Genomic DNA, 12,464 nt, shown 5'->3' on the forward strand with positions numbered 1-12,464 from the left:
ACAGCCAAGGCTGAAATCTGCCCCCAATCTGTGCTTTAAGCAATTTTTAGATCCAATCCAAGCTTTAAAAACAGCAGGACCCTGGACACCGAGAGTACGCCTGGACGTCACTCCATCCCTTCGCACCAAGAGAGGTAGACGGTAGATTCCTCCGGAGAAGACTACGGGTGCCCTGTTGAGATGACCGAGTCAGACAGACCCTGGTCACCTAAAGTCTGGCTTCCAATAACCATGTTGAGCAAGTCAGTGACTGTAACAACAGGAGGAAGTATGGGACCTTGAGACAGGAACCTCCTGCCTGGCAACCGCCAGGGTGCCTCCGCTATCAGGGGCCCGATAATCAGCGTACCAAGGACGCCGAGGTCAATCTGTAGCGATTAGAATCATCGGGTCTCCTCAGCATCCACTCTGTGGAGCGGCCGAGGGAAGCAACTACCATGGAGGAATGGCAAAAAATCACCGATACAGACAACACAGGGCCACCAGCGCGACTGACGCGTCTGTACAAGATCCACTAGACCTGGCCACTAACTTTGACAACCTTGCGGCGGAGACAAGCTGCCAGGGGAGATCAATGCCATGTGAGGCTTCACTTCCTGCAAGGGGAGCCGAAACACCCCAAGCACAAAGATCAGTCGCCTGGTCCAGCAACTGGCGACTCCAGTAGTCCGCCTGCCGGCATACCTGATGGTAGACTGAAGCCAACGGCCGTTGGCGTTGGTCTGGCTGAAACCAGATCGGTCGACCACAAGGAGAAGCATAGCCTGATCGCCTAAAATAGTAGGACAATGAACAGTAGACAGCACCTGGTAATCCAGGCGGTCTCCACCAGGCACTAGCCAGGCCCGACCCTGGGTAGCTACCGAGACCAGACACATTCAAGGAGGTGTGTCATAGGTCCACGGCAAGTCCAGCGACTCAGGGTCGACCTGGACCCCCCAGTTTTGTGAACCCCCAGGTTCACAACCCGTGAGCTGGCATCCGTCTTTAAACACCGACCACTGGAGGAAAAAACAACTTCCCGGGACCGAAGAGTCGGGAATCTCTGTCACCAACTCAGAGAGGACTCTGACTAGGTGGCGCACAGGAATCTAATGATTTCAGAGACAAGAGATTTTTACCACCCTGGACAGTAGTTCCCCTGGAAAACCAGGGTGTGGAACTGGGCGTACAGTACCGCCTTTGAAGGAGGCTACCTCACAGGGACCCCGAACCCCGGAGAGAAGACCGATTGCGTGATGCCAATACCTTCACCGCAGACTGAAGAAGTTCTGCAATTTCTCCAGGGGAAGAAGGACCTTTGCCACTGAGGGGTCTGGGTCAACACTAGATACGCCAATGCTGAGTCGGAACCTAGCATGGCCATGATTTGAACCCTGGGTCGCACACATGGAGGGCAGGCTTGCTGCCACTGAGCTACACTTTCTGGCCTAACCGTTTAACGTCCACCCCGAATCTTCGGAGGGTCTGAATGGGAATAACCCATCCACTAGGTCGGAGACAGAAGCTGCTCTCAGAAGAAAGTCGTTCCAAGTAGCCAATGAGGCAAAGCCTCGCTGTCGCAACAAAATTCAAATAAGTGCGAGCCTCCTAGCTGAAAACCCATGGTGCTGACGCCAGATCAAAAGGGAGGGCCACAGGCTGACAGAGACCCTTCTCTCATCACGAAGCACAGAAAAAAACACTGTGACATGTGCAAAACGGGACATGCATGTATGCGTCCCTGATGTCCGAGGACGTCAGGACATCCCCCGGATGAAGCGCAGCTACCACCGAACAAATGGATTCCATGCGGAACTACCCGACGTTCACAAAAGGTATTTAGGGCCTGAGGCCCATAGAAAACCCCAAAACTCTCATCCTGCAGGAAAGGTAAAATTACCTTGCAGCTTAGCAAATCCCACACTGCCCAAGGCAGACCGATGGGCCGGGAGAGGAAGACACAAGGACAGAACTTTGTTCTGTGGATAGGAGGAAACCCTATCTAGTACTCCGAAGAGACCACCTCGCAGACCCACTAGTGGGAGAGCAGGGAGGTTTCACTGAATTGTGAACCTGCAAGCCGCCCCTCCCACCTAGAGACAGGGAGGGAAGGCTATATACATTGGCAAGATTTGGGTGCCGGCGTGATCGGCTTATGCACCCAGGGACAGATTAGTCCCCCAGCTGGGCCTTTGACGGCCTGGGAGGGTTGCCCCTGAATAATACACACACATAGTGTGTATGTATATTATGTAGGTGTATGCACACATGTCTTTGGAGGAAACCGGAGTACCCGGAGGAAACCCACGCAGACACAGGGAGCGACAATGCAAGCTCCAGGCAGATTGGCGTCAGTGTGCGGATTCGAACCAATGACTCTTTTGCTGCCAAGTAATGGAGTTAAGCACTACACCACCGTGTGCATAAAACCATTCTGAAACAGACACCCTGGATAGCAAGGGCGTAGCATTCAATGAAGCATCACAGACCTATATGAGGCCCTGGACCAGCTGGTCCGCTAGGCTAATAACCTCAGGAGAGAGTAGGTGCTCCTCCACTGTCTGGTGCAAAATGCTCACTCTGTGAGTTGTATACAGCACTAGGGGTCAGGACTACTCCAGGATGGCCGCCGAGCGTTCAGAACTAGGCCACAGGAAAATGGCCGGCACAATGTAAGCTGTGCCATAGCGCGGCTACAACAAAATGGGCGCCAATGGGCGTTTTCAATGTAATTGAAAAACCTCCCAAAAAATGGCGCAAGCGTCGACCGAGACCTCAGTGTAGTGGCCACAATAGGCCCGCAAGCCAGACCCCAGCATGGTAAACATGGAACGGGTCAGTACTTCGGATCTTCTATCAGTCAGATCCATACAAGCGGGGGTTCCCGCCCGGCGGTGAGGGACTACAAAAGCCCTCAGCGGCTTTTCTCATTCCGCATCTCAGAAATTATCAAAGAAGGGCACAGAAGGAAAAAACCTACACAGCGGTCTGATTTGTGTGATCCAAAAAAGACCGAGCCCTTAGCGGAAACCCAGCTGCACTATGCAGCTTAGGAGAGTCCCTTGCAGCAGTAAAAAGCGCACCCATAAATGCCTTATTCTGCCTTTTTTGTTTTTTTTTTAACTAGGTACCTGGTCCATGGCTCCATAACAGAGCATTCCCCAGGGGATAACGGGGGAAGGGGGCACTCTTTTACCGCCCGCCCGCAGTCCACCCCCACCCTGGCACAAACTGTGTCCAGGACTAACAATAAAAACTCTATGGTAATCCCAGGTGCTAACACCTGCTGCCACCACCAGCATGTGGGGAAGGACCCAGATACTGACTCCAATATTTACATATAGTGTGTATTATAATATGCACACCTGTCCATACAAATAGACAAAAGCTCCTAGAGCCCTATTCAGGGCCTCTCACCCACTTGCTGCGCTAACCAGGGGACTCCCTCAGGAGGAGACTGCCCAGCGCTGCCTGTGAGGAAAAGAACCGTGAGGTAACTTTTGCAGGGACCTGTGTTTAAACAGGAAAAGCCTCCTAGGGCTGTTTTATGTAAGGATAAGACACAGATACAGCATAAAAAGCAAAACCGTTACAGGTGTCACCAATCAGTCAGCGACTGCTGAAGTATAATCATAAACATCTGTGCTCATCACAGGGCTTTTTACCACAGGAAAGCCCAATACAAAAAAAGAAAAAACACAGGCCAGATAACACAGTCCCCTCAGGAAGGCCCCCTCCCCCCTGACAGTGGCAATGTTAGCAATGCAGCAAGGGAAAGGAGCAGGGAAGTAAGGGGAAGGGACCCCCGAACCCCAGGAATGCCCAGCCGTACCAACCCACCGAAGCAGGAGGGACTGTACTTACCCGTCCAAGCGAGGACTCGCTGACGCATTCCTGACAGAACTACAACCGCAATGGAGGTAGCTGTCGGCCCGGTCCACTGTGAGTGAGACAACACCACAGCCCAGTCATATGTGGACCTCGGAGCAAAGCTCACCGGCCACCCCAGGAGTCATGGTGTATGGCGTGGCAGACCAAGCCTCTTTGCAAAGGTGTGCCCACGCTTGCTGGTCGGACTGAGTAGACTACAAGGATCTATATTATCCAGCCTGTCTCTCAGCCGACAGTTGAAAGAAGATTCTTCAAGAAAAAGTAAAATAAAATAAAATAAAATAAAATAAAATTTCTCCTCAGGGCGCTGGGCCCAAAGGGAGCCATACGTCCTTCTCCTTTGCTAGGCAGAACGAAACTGAGGCTGCAAGCTGCAGTGAGGAGGGTTATGTCTGGAGGGACCGCCCCCTGGGCGGGGCTGTTCAACTCTGTTAATGTAACATGTATTTAACTATTTAACATGTTTCTGCCTAGTCCTCTCCTGTAAACAGGGAACATAACCCACTTGTCAAGATTTAAGGAGCTGTGTCCGTCCATGGACGATAAGAGAAATCGTTTTTTCTCCCAAACTTGCCACGGTTCTGTTGCTTGGAAGATCAAATGTCATAGGTGTTTCATCCATATTCCCAATATCTCCCAGGTCATAGCTATGGATCCTTCTTTGTTTTATGATGAATGAAAGGAATGACATCACTTTTTTATCAAGGTCTTTTGGCAACTTCTGCGAAATCTTTGTTCTTTGCTGCAAACATAATGCAAACCTATTCATAAACAAAATTTTCAATGCCTGGTGCTTTGAAATTGTCATCTTTAGCCATTTGAAGGGCACATAAGAGAATACCCATGCGTGTTCCGCAGTAACCATTTTGACGACACTCCATAACCCTTTCATGCAATTCAGTCTCTAATGCCGCGTACACACGGTCGTTTTTTTTTAATGAAATAAAACAACGTTTTTCATCATGAAAAAAAACAACGTTTTTCTAACTTCATCTTAAAAAACGACGTTGCCCACACACCATCGTTTTCTGAAAATGCTCTAGCAAAGCGCGGTTACGTACAACACGTACGACGGCACTCTGTTCCATTCAAGCTCCCGTCTCATAACTTGCTTCTGAGCATGCGCGGCTTTAAAACGTTGTTTTAGCCCACACACGATCATTTTTTATGACACAAAAAAACGACATTTTGAAAAACGACATAAAAAATTGAAGCATGTTCGAATATTTTTTTGGACGTTTTTTTTGAAAAAACGATGTGAAGCCCACACACAATCATTTTAAATGACGTTTTTAAAAACGTCGTTTTATTTCATCACAAAAAACGACCGTGTGTATGCGGCATAAAGCTTCATATGAAGTCGTTAAACCACGTCAAGTTTTTTTTGCCTTTCGAATCTTTTCCGCCACTCCCTCACTTGTTTTTCGTCAACACAAAATTCCCTACTTGCAATACTATTATTGTTTTCTTCTGCTCTGGACACAACCTTAAGGTTAAAACCATCTTCATATGACCTCTGTTTTTGTTTTGGTCCAGGATTAGAAGTACCGGCATTGGGATCCATTTCTAACAGGATAAAAAAAAAGTATTTTTTCCCATCGGAGCCTTTGCACACCTCTCCCACAATCTCCCCATCAGCCGTGTCCCCATCAGTGTCTTATGAGAGTGTCCCCGTCAGGGTCTTATCAGATTTTTCACTGATTTTTCACTGATGGGGACACTCTGAGTCAGACAATTAACAGTAGACAGAAAGGGACATTTTGATTTTAAGTTGTGGGATGAATTTGGGGTCAAGCACTACAACTAGTAAAGTCAAAATATAAATACTTATATGTTGTCAGAGAGGGAAGATGGGATGAGCACTATGGCTGCCCGTCTGATCATAGAAGGTACAGTATGTGAAGTATAGGATTAAAATACATGGGATGCAAAGGATATAAGGAAAGCAGGATTTAACGCAGGGAAATATTAAAGAGAGTTAAAAGAGAATGATATGCATGTGTTGTGTACAAATGGGAAAACAATCTATGTGTTTAAATGCTGGCACCTTTAGTTCTACATCTCTTGTGTGTGTCTTGTGTGCAGATGTGGAGAATCAGGTAGGGGAGGACTTGTACTGGAATGGGAAGGGGTGGTTGTTTTGCTGGGGATAGAGGATATAGGGGGGGGGGGGGGGGTGGAAGAAGATTTATTCTGAGAGGAGTGGTATTGGGTTGAAGGAGAAGAGGATTTGTGTTGGGAGGAATTGAGAGGTTGGGGGGAAAGTTATGGAACTGGGGATTTGAGGATGGTGGAGGAGGGTATGTGCTGGGGAAGGGGAAAGAAGATCTGTTTTTGGGGAGGGGGGGGGGGGGTGTTCTGTGAGATTGAGAGAGGATTTTTGTTCTGTGGGGGTAAGCATGCAGATCAGTGCTGTATTTGTATTTATTTTTTTGAGGGGAGGGAGTGGGGATTCTTGCTAAAAGGGTAATGTGGGGAGAGTATAGCTTGCAGAGGGAATTTTGCACTCTCCTTACACCTACACTGTATGTTACACACCCCTTACTACTGCACTCTTTTTTCCTGCATTCTGTGATTACATATTCCCGACTTCTGCATTTTGTGCATAACACTCCTCTCCTCTGCACCATGTGCATAACACTCCTGTTCCCTGTACTCTGTGCATTATACTATCCTCTCCCCTACATTCTGTGCATTACATATGCCTGACCCCTGCATTCTGTGCATAACATTTCTGTTCCCAACATTGGCCTGGATTCACATACAGCGGCGCATAGTTATACCGGCGTAGCGTATCGAATATACGCTACGCCGACGTAGCGCAGAGCGGCGAGCACAGTATTCACAAAGCACTTGCTCCCAACGTTGCCCCGGCGTAACGTAAATTTGTAGGCGTAAGCCAGCCTAATTCAAAGTAGGTGGAAGTGGGCGTGATCCATTTAAATGAAGCGTGACCCCATGCAAATGATGGGCCGAACGAACGGCGCATGCACCGTACCGTGGACGCATCCCAGTGCGCATGCTCAGAATCACGTCGAAAATACTCCCTAAGATACGTCGAATCACTGCCTACGACGTGAACATAACCTACGCCCAGCCCTATTCACGTACTACTACGTAAACAACGTAAAATACGACGGCTGTTCCCTGGTCCATACCTTTGCATGAGTTGCGCCTCATAGATGGGGAATAACTATACGCTGGATGTAAGCCTTACGTAAACCGCGTATTTTAATGCGCCGGGCGCAAGTACGTTTGTGAATCGGCGTATCTCACTCATTTGCATATTTGAATCGTAAGTCACATGGGAGCGCCCCTTGTGGCCAGCGTAAATATGCGCCCACGATACGATGGCGTAGGAAACTTACGTCGGTTGTAGGAAGCCTATTTTCAGGCGTATCTAGTTCTGTGGGCACGGCGCACAGATACGACGACGCACATTTACACTTACGCGGCATATCTCGAGATACAGCGGCGTAAGTGCTACGTGAATCCGGGCCATTATGTGCAATATGTACTCCTGGACTCTGCTCATTGTGTGTCATTTACTCCTAAACCTGGCCCTGACTACAGCACTGGGATACATACTCCTGATCCTTGAACACATTGCATTACAAACCTTGGACCCCTGACTGCTGAAACTCTGTGCATTGCACACCCCAACCCCTGCACTTGGCTTTAAAGACGCATTTACTATATACACTATACTGTACATTAAATACTTCTAATCAAAGTTTTCATTGGCTCAACAGTTGCTAGTTGCTATGCAGTCTCTGACTATTTTAATGAAGTTCCTTTTTAAGGTATGCTCAGACAAAGTGTTAGCTCTCTGTATATTTTCAGTGTGTACAAAACCATAAACTTTTTTTTTTTAAATGCTTGTGCTGGAGGTTATAAGTGTTTGAGATTTTTGCTTGTGGCACATCAATTAAAGCATATTTTATAGGTAAAAGGAAGCCTGGGTTTTATTTAATCACGCCCCTACTACTGTTAACAGTTTGGTCTCTGCCTCCCTGAAGTGTACCTCATTCTGAAATTCAAAAAGTTGGGAGATATGGTTATGGCTCTGGTGTTATAAGTGTTTGAAAATTGTATTTTCTACATATTCTTCATGTCTACACAAAGCTGTCATAATCAAAGAAATTGTGTGTTTAATACTTATGATAACAGCATACCATTAACCACTTAAGGACCGCCTCCTGCACATATACGTCGGCAGAATGGCACGGCTGGGCGCAAGCACGTATATATACGTCCTGTACTTGTACCCAGCCGTGGGTCGCGGCCGCGCGCCCGAGGCGCGCTCCCGCGACCCGGTCCGAAGCTCCGGGACCGCGGGTCCCGCGGACCTGATCGCCGCTCGAGTGCGGCGATCAGTCCCCGGAGCTGAAGAACGGGGAGAGCCGTTTGTAAACACGGCTTCCCCGTGCTTCACTGTGGCGGCGTATCGATCGCGTCATTCCCTTTATAGGGGAGACACGATCGATGACGTCACACCTACAGCCACACCCCCCTACAGTTGTAAACACTCACACAGTGAACCCTAACTCCTACAGTGCCCCCTGTGGTTAACTCCCAAACTGCAACTGTCATTTTCACAATAAAGAATGCAATTTAAATGCATTTTTTGCTGTGAAAATGACAATGGTCCCAAAAATGTGTCAAAATTGTCCGAAGTGTCCGCCATAATGTCGCAGTCAGGAAAAAAATCGCTGATCGCCGCCATTAGTAGTAAAAAAAAAAAATGCAATAAAACTATCCCCTATTTTGTAAACGCTATAAATTTGGCGCAAACCAACCGATAAACGATTATTATTATTATTATTTTTTACCAAAAATAGGTAGAAGAATACGTATCGGCCAAAACTGAGGAAAAAAAAAAAAATTATATATGTTTTTGGGGGATATTTATTATAGCAAAAAGTTAAAAATATTGCATTTTTTTCAAAATTGTCGCTCTATTTATTGTTTATAGCGCAAAAAATAAAAACCGCCGAGGTGATCAAATACCACCAAAAGAAAGCTCTATTTGTGGGGAAAAAAGGACGCCAATTTTGTTTTGGAGCCACGTCGCACGACCGCGCAATTGTCTGTTAAAGCGACGCAGTCCCGAACTGTAAAAACACCTTGGGTCTTTAGCCAGCATATTGGTCCGGGGCTTAAGTGGTTAAGGACCGTCTTTAAGGCAGGGCAAAAGGGGAAGCTGCCCTGGGCCCCATCATTGTTGCAAGGCCCAAAGCGGCTGCCTCATACTTGCCAACTATCCCAGTTTAAAATATTTTGTCCCAGGAAGTTTTAGTCCTGTGCTGTGCCCCGATATCTGAAGTTCTGTAACTAATGCTGCCCTTTTGCCATGTACAGATGACTCACCTGTAAATAGCGGCCGCCTTAATATGTAAATAGCCGTGGACCAGCTGCATTGATATGCAAATAGAGGCGCCATTTATATGTATATCATGCCCCCCTGAGGTCATATCCACCATCAACTCTGCTAAATGCTGCCCACTGGGGGGGGGGGGGGGGGAAAAGGGCATGTTTTAAAGTCCTGTCTACAACTGTGATCATTAAGCCCAACATCAGCCTGTTCTGCAAAGGTAAGCAAATTGGAGGTGGAACCCTTTTTCAAAATAACATGGTGTCACAGCAACGTGAATTTTGGTGCATGTGAATACGCACATCTCAGCAGATGCGTGAGGGTGTCATTAACAATTAATGGCACTGCTGTGTATCTTCTAAAGGGCAGCATGTTTCTGTGGTGTCAGGAAAAAGATTTTGCATGTATTCCCGACACACACAAATGTGTCAGTTACATTGGTGGTCAGTGTAAATCTTCTCATTAGATTGGGGCTTGTTGTAAATTCCTTTCATTCACACTAGTGGCCAGTTTGAAGTCCCCCCTTACATTAATGGTGTAAATCCCTCCTTGCATTGGTCGTTACTGTGAATGCTCCTATTACATTAATGGTCAGTGTAAATTCCCATTACATTAATGGTCTGTGTAAATCCCCATTACATTGGTGGCCAGTGTAGAAACTCCTCTTTATATTGGTAATCAGTAAACAAATCCAAACGTGCATTTGTGGTCGAATCCTCCCTTGCATTAGTTGTCCATGTAGAAGCCACCTTTAAATTGGTGGCAAATGTAAATCCCCCTTCCCATTGGTGGCCATTGTAGAAACCCCCCTTTATTGGTTGTTGATATAAAATTCCCCTTTGCATTGGTGATCAGTGTACATTTCCCTTTACACTAGTGGTCAGTATAAATCCCCCTTTACATTGGTGATCATTGTAAATCCCCCCTAACATTGGTGGTCGGTGTAGAAGTGTCACCTTACATTTGTGGTCAGTACAAATCTCCTCAACAATGGTTGTCAGTGTAAATTCCCCCTTACATGGAGGTCATTGCATATTCCCCCTTACACTGATGGTGTAAATGCTTCTATGACATTGGTGTCATGTAGAAATCCCTCTTTATTGGTTGGTGGTCAGTGCAAATCCCCCCTCACATTGGTGGTCAGTGTAAATTCCCCCTCAAATTGGTGGTTATTATAAATTCCCCATTACATTGTGGTCAGTGTAGAATCCCCCACTATATACTTGCCAAAGATTTCCAGCTTTGCTCTACAGGATTCCGAATTTGTCACAGTGTACTGCCTCCTAACTAATCCCATCACTTTTACTGATCCATCAACCCCCCAGCATTGCCACTAATCACACATCCCTCCCCCCAGCATTGCCACGGATTTTCTGTCTTTTGATGGGTCCCCTCACCCCCCAGTTCATGATGTGCAGGCAGTGAGGAGATGATTTTCTATAACGTTTAGCAACTAATCAGTTAGCAGTAATAATGTGCACTAACCTCTTGCAACTAATCATTGACTCGTAAGGATATGCAGTAACCTCTAGCAACCAGTGGGCAGTAATAATGTACAGTAACCTCTAGCAACCAATTGGTGAGTGGTAAGGATGTCCAGTAACCTCTAGCAACCAATCAGTAAGCAGTATTAATGTACAGTAATCGCTAGCAACCGATCAACAAGCAGAAGTCATGTGTTGTAACCGCTATCAAAAAATCAGTGACCCATAATGTGTGCTGGGGCAGATGGGCCCAAGAAAAATGTTTGCCCAGGGTCCAAATAATACTAAAGACTGCCCTGATATCATTGCTCTGAGGCCCAAAATACATTTAGTCCCCACAAAAACCCAGCAGAGTGATATGCCTATTTCCTAAAAGAGGGACCTCAAAATATTGCCTAAAAGGTGTTTTTCCCATGACATAAAAAATGGTCATGTGTACGCGGCTTGAGAATTGCATGATAGTGACCAAAAGGAAAACCCTACCCCATAAAAATTCAGGATATTCCATATGAGAGAGGCTACTTTAAAAAATGCAGCTGTGGCTTACTGTTGCAATTGCCCACTATATACAAGTGATATAAATCAACATTATAGGGTTGATTTGCTAAAACTCGAGAGTAAAAATCTGGTGCAGCTGTGCATGGTAGCCAAGCAGCTTTAAACTTCATCTTGTTCGATTAAGCGTTGACCAAAAAAAACTGGATGCTGATTGGTTACTATGCAGAGCTGCACCAGATTTTGCACTCTCCAGTTTTAGTACCTGTTGCAAGGCAACATGTTTTATTTTAGAATACAAGATGTGTTTGAATATGAAATCTGGATACACCTAGCCTCATCACTCTTGGGCGCTGCCTGGAATGCCATTTAAAAGGTTACCCATCAGGGCTTTGTAACATATCAGAACCTTCATCTGAAAGAAGAGTTATGCCCCCTGTCAGGGAAGTATGTCAACAAAAGCTTGGCTCCAGACCCCCTAGTGTAATAAAGATGGAAGTGCTTGATTAACACGTCTGCAAACAAAGCTTCAAAAAGCCACTGCTGCCAAGATGACTGATGGGCTGAGTTACAGAAGATCAAAGACTAGCTGTCCATGAAGATTTAACCCAGGTCGCATAGCGGTGATTCATGGACAAATGCTGCTCCTAGTGGACACTACAGCAGGCTTCCTGGAGGATGGACAGGTATTTTGAAGGACTGCCTCTTATCTCTTTTCCATTGGACAGAAGACTAGATGGATGTTGTGTATGGGTGGGGTCTGAATACAGTTTAAAAGTGCTCATTGAATGGAAAATCTCTCTTGCCTCATGGCTCTCATGCCAGCGAGCCCAGCTTATGATACTGGTCATAGAGGATGACCTTACGTAATGTATCATTGATGTTCTTGTGTTTCACATGCTCTGTAACATTTTATTTTAGTATTTTATGTTAGCATTCCTATTTAATTGGGAAATAAATAAGACCCTTGTTTATATAAGCAGTGTGTTTATTTTTAATAGCTAACCTTATTATTGTACTATCACCAGTAACATTATCTTGGCCAGACTAGCTAACTATAGGAATAGACAAGTTAATACATATTTATAATAAATAGGGGTAATCCATAACCACCCAATATTTATTTCAGTACCTCAACCCCTATGTGTACAAACTGTTTAGTCTTAACTGGAATGGATTTACACTTTAAGCAGCTGTAAGAAACAATATGGGAGCAACTTTATAATTTTATAACTAAA

General features: G+C 46.0%; 1 protein-coding gene across 1 annotated transcript in view; it reads right to left on the bottom strand.

Annotated features, from left to right (window-relative positions):
• Positions 1-12,464, bottom strand: part of CTNND2 (catenin delta 2) — a 672,820-nt gene that overhangs the window by 470,865 nt on the left and 189,491 nt on the right.

Source organism: Rana temporaria, chromosome 5, assembly GCF_905171775.1.
Source record: "Rana temporaria chromosome 5, aRanTem1.1, whole genome shotgun sequence".
NCBI lineage: Eukaryota > Metazoa > Chordata > Amphibia > Anura > Ranidae > Rana > Rana temporaria.